Source organism: Hippocampus comes, unplaced genomic scaffold (genome assembly GCF_001891065.2).
Source record: "Hippocampus comes isolate QL1 unplaced genomic scaffold, H_comes_QL1_v1.1 scaffold6, whole genome shotgun sequence".
NCBI lineage: Eukaryota > Metazoa > Chordata > Actinopteri > Syngnathiformes > Syngnathidae > Hippocampus > Hippocampus comes.
In genome coordinates, this window is record NW_017805833.1 from 973470 (window position 1) to 978574 (window position 5105).

Here is a 5105-nt window from a genome sequence, read left to right on the forward strand (position 1 = left end):
TTTGCACAATTTAGAGTAGGGGTCTCAAGCTCATTTATGTCACGGGCCACATTTAGTTTTTTTTTTTTCTCAGAGGGCTGTTACGATTACAAAACCGTACAAAATTTACAATTGCCAAATGATTTTATTACATATACACAACATACTGTTGGATAATTGGATTTGAAATCATGGAAATCTCCACGTTATGAAAATTGAGGACAATCACGCCACAGAGAACCCGAGTGGGCTGAATCCATTTTGACATTTTGCAGCAGAGTGATCTAACGTTTTATGATTAGCCACCAACGGTTACCACTAAAAGTTTCGTGCAGTCGCGGTTTAGTCCAAACATCCGTCAAATCTTTCATGAAAGAAAAAAAAAAAAAATCATAAAAGATGATAAATACCATTCACTTACCCAATCGTGCCACACAGAGAAATTCCAAAGGAGATTCAAACCAAGATCTCCTGACTGTGAGGCAGACTAGCTAACCACTATGGCGGCCCACGTTTTCACACTGAGCAAAATCCGCTTATTTATTCTGTTTCAGAGAGGCTACTGCATTAAAGGATCACTAGCCGATAAATCCCCATTTTACATGTAAGCAGACTATTTTATAAGGCACTCAGTGAAATACATTATACGGACATTTTTACTTCAGTAAGGTTTCTAAATCACCCCAAATTATTTTAATAATATTTTTAATAATGACATATCATCTATATTTTTTTTTCTGCTTTTATTTGTTTATTAATTAGGACATTTTCATTTCTCATTGTCTTTACTGATTCTGCCTTATTTTCCCTTCATTATTCTTATTTATGATTTTTTTTCAAAATTAATTACCCTCGGTCACTGTTCCTATTATGCAGAAGTCACTAAAAGTCTAACCTTAATTAATCAATTAAATGAATGCAACAATATGTTTATGATTGTGCTTCTAGTCGTGCAGAACTGCACTCCATCATACTGACAGCTGTTTAATATTTTATTTAGCTCTACGAGAGGATCAAAACATTAGGAACAGCTCTCAGTATGATTCAGTGCACTTCTTTCCCCTCAGCAAACTTTGATAGTAAACATCCATTCATTTTCTATTCCACTTTTCCTAATTACGGTTGCATGTGCATTCGATTCTATCGGGCGACAGGTGGCGCAAGCCCCGGACTGGTCGCCACCTAATCAAAGGCCACATATAGACAAGCAACCATTCATACTCACATTCATACTGATGGATAGTTCGGAGCATTCAATGAATCTAACAAAGCATGTTTTGGGGAATGAGGGAGGATGTCCACACAAGTACGGAAGGAGTCCCGAATCAAACTGCGGAAGGTTATTATCGTTAACCGAAACTAACGAAGTGACTAAAACTCAAATAGAAAAAACATTTTCGCTAACAAAATAAAAACAAAACTGCATTAAAAAAAAAACGGAATCTATAGCTTACGTTTATAAAACTAACTAAAACTATCGCAAAAATGTCCTTTTGTTTTTGTCTGTCAATTAATATCATACATCATCTTCTGCTGTTAGGTCAAAAAATTGTTTCGGAACTCAGGTTTACCTTACTTTATTGCACAATTCATAATGAGCTATTTTTATCTTACATTTATCTTACTAATACTATTCAAAAATAAAACTAATGCTAAATACAACAGAAACTAAACCAAAAAGATTTTTTTTGATAAAATGGGCCCTCAGGTAATTCGAGTACCACGGTTCAAAAAAATGATTGAAGCATTATTTTCTTCCTTGAATACCCAATTATTTACATGTAAAGAAGTCAGGCTAACAGCAGCAACAATTGTTCATGCTATACATGACCGTAACATGCCGCCAACGCGGTAACGAATCCAACTTCAAATCAAATAAACCTGAGTTACCATGAATGTATGAACATCAATGTCTAGTTACACTTTTATTTTAAAGTTGTTCCTGGAAGCATTTCGCGGCGTAACGGCTTACTCGACTCATTTTCCAGACTGTTTGTCGTTTATTGCTGTTACAAACTGTTGCGTCTGACGAAAAAAATGCAACGTTATCCTGATATAATGTACAATTGCTTAATTGATGGTGCTAAAAAAATAACAATAAAGAAATAAAATGAATTACACAAACACTCTATTGTACGGCGTTAGTGGCCCGAGCAGCGCGAGCGGCACTAGCTGCGCTACATGCGCTAGACGTGCTAGCAGCGCTAGCAGGGCTGGTAGCGTTCAAGTTAATAGACCGAAAGGACTCTGCACCCTTTGATGCTGACAGAGTGACACAGTTGCCCTTCATTCTGATCACTTTTTAATGAGCCAGGCTTACTGAAGTATGTTGTTTTAGCCGACAATATGGCTACTGTTCTTCTGATGTCACTTCATCACATTGACCAAAATCTATGGAAAAAGATTTATCTATGTTTCAAGACAAGAAATTAGTGGACAGCTATGCACATGTTTAAATTTAAGTATAAAATGTCCATTATCTCAAAATGGAAACCAGTTGGCCGTTTATTAATAAGTGGAAATGTGGGGTGTTTTTTGGCGTCCGTATCTTTATCCAGCAGAAAATATGTATTTGTATCCGAACACTCGATTATTTGATTCGAATTTTCAGCGGGATATCCGAATACCAAAAGCCTTAGTAAGGACTGACAAACATTCTTGAAAAAGTCAGTAAAACGAATTCAAATTTAACAACAAAAGCAAAAAGAAACGTTCATGACCATTCCCAAAGTATTCTAACCCTGCCGAAAACTACGAGGAACATCTCCTAACCACTATTTCACCCTGCTAAACCCAATGAACACATGTAACAGTAAATCAATCGAAATTGTCACTGAAAAAAACCTGATCGAAAGGCATTTTCGAACGTGTTTCATGATCTCCTGTAGGTGTACCTAATGTTGTGGCCACTGAAGCCGGGACAGGACAGGACGCGTCTTTTTTTTTGGGGGGGGGGGTGACGGAATCTCCCCACTTGTTTGAGTGGTTCACTCCTCCGTCGCCCTTCCTCTCCTTCATTCTTTCGCTCCGGCTGCTCATCAGCATTTGAAAGGCAACTTTGACAGTGAGAAAGAAAAAGTGTGGAGGGAGGGAGGGAGCGAGCGAGCGAGCGAGCGAGGTAGCTGGCTGGCTTGCTTGTTTTGGCTATGCCCAGTTGTTGGCAAGCGAGGGCTGGCCAATTATTTTTTTTTTTACTTCACAAAGGTGAATTCTGTACCTCAGTTTCAGTAAAGCTCCTGAGGTAGGGGGGATAAACGAAAAAGCACGCGGCAGGCGGAGAGCGAGAGAGCGCCAGGAAGAGACTGAGGCGAGGGGCTGAACAAGCATGCCTTTTATATGTACTAGGGACTGAGACAGCGAGAGAGGGAGAGGGAGCAGCTGAAGGCAGAGACAACTGGTGTGTGCACAGCTTTCCCTGGAGGAAGCTTCGGCGAGAGGAGAGGGCTTGATCGAGAGACGGGGACGAGGAGAGAGCGAGAAAGAGGGAGAGAGAGAGAGAGAGAAAGGCAGAGAGAGAGGGGTTGAAGAGATTCTCACACTGGCTGTGTCCTAATCCGAGTCCATCTCCTGGAGGCAGCGGAGCAGAGTGTTAGTGAAGTGAGTCTAAGAGGCGAGGAGAGGTACATCAGCTAGCTCATACACACACACACACGCACACACACGCGCAATACAAAACGCACACACAACACAACACAACACGCACACTTGGAGTCCACGATGTTTCCGGCTTTGCTTCTGTGAAAGTGAAAGAGGGAGGCTCAGGACAGACGCTGCCCCGGTCCCGAGTCCATTGGACGCCACACATACACACACAGACACACACACACACATACACACACGCACAAACAGAGTGTTTGTCTGTTGTGTTTAGGATCGACGTGGTGGTGGGGTGGGTTGGGGAGCACCCAGGACAGGGCAGGGCTGGGGCACCGGAGAAGAGGAAGTGAGGGAGACAAAGTGGATCAGATCACAAGCAGCACATCCAAAGCTGGACATGCCCGTCAGGTGAGTAGATAATGCAAATTGAATCACGCACACGCGTACTCACACGCAGGCACGCTTGCTTGGTTTCGACACACTTTCTATTGGCCGTCTATGCGCACATGTAACTTTGATCAAACAGTGTAAATGTCTTATTTTTGATTTCCCTTGAAAACTTTTTCTATGAAAGAACAACTTTTAAAATGTTCACGATGTGATTTCAATCGATTTAAGAAGAAAAAAAGAGAAAAGTCAAAATGCCCTTGAACTGGTGACTTCCACACACATTCCGCTTGGACTTCATTCTCCTCCTTTTTAGATCATTTTAGATTGGTGAAGGTTATCCTTGATAACTACGGCTCACCACTTCCGGTGTGTGTGTTTGCATGTGTGATGTATAGCATATGCCCGGCAGTGGGTCCGTGTCCACCTGCAGAGGCAGAATCGGTCACAGATTAGTGGCTCAGGAACGTGGCGAGCCTTCAGGCAGTCTGCAGCAGGTGGTCCGAGGTGGCACAATGATTTTGACGAACGCACAAAGTAAACAGCGTCAAACCACCACTTTGTTGTCCCGTCGCCGCTCCCACGGTGTCTTGCTTTTTTCTCTCATTGAGGTGGGAAAAGATTATTGCATTATGTGCGCACGTCAGTCTGAAAGATTGGTTTGCAACAGCCCATATGTGCTTTCCTTCCATGTTTGCATGCAACTTCTTCTCTGGAAGTGCCAAGAAGCTTTTTTTTTTGTTTTGTTTCTTAGCAGGATGACACATTTCACTCAAGAACTGATATTTGCTGTTCATCCAGGGTTTCTTCAGAATTTTCCTCAGTTTCAGTCATGTGAATTCCGAATTCCATCATGTGAATTGTCAAGTCTTGAAGGAGGTCTGAATTTGAGGCACACCTGCTTGAATGGCAGCTGCCATGCATAAATGCGAGCACACAACCCATCAAAATCACAAGCTGCTTTATGAAAAGAATACAGAAAAAGTTCCCGGTGGAATTTACATCTTCCAAAAAGAGAGGAATATTTCTCTTTTCACTTTCACGTTGCAGTCATTTGACGCCGGGAGCGGCAATAAAAATGGGATTGCGCCCCTGACGAGAAACAGACCCGCGTCATCACATTTCGTGCATGGGCCCGCCGA

General features: G+C 41.9%; 1 protein-coding gene across 1 annotated transcript in view; it reads left to right on the forward strand.

Annotated features, from left to right (window-relative positions):
• Positions 1 to 3259: 3259 nt before the first annotated feature.
• The window catches only part of npas1 (neuronal PAS domain protein 1), a 52886-nt gene continuing 51040 nt past the window's right edge, over positions 3260 to 5105 (forward strand). The window contains exons 1-2 of the mRNA XM_019887612.1: positions 3260 to 3599; positions 3851 to 3984. The gene's annotated coding sequence lies outside the window, so the exon portion shown is untranslated. The remainder of the gene's footprint in view (positions 3600 to 3850; positions 3985 to 5105) is intronic.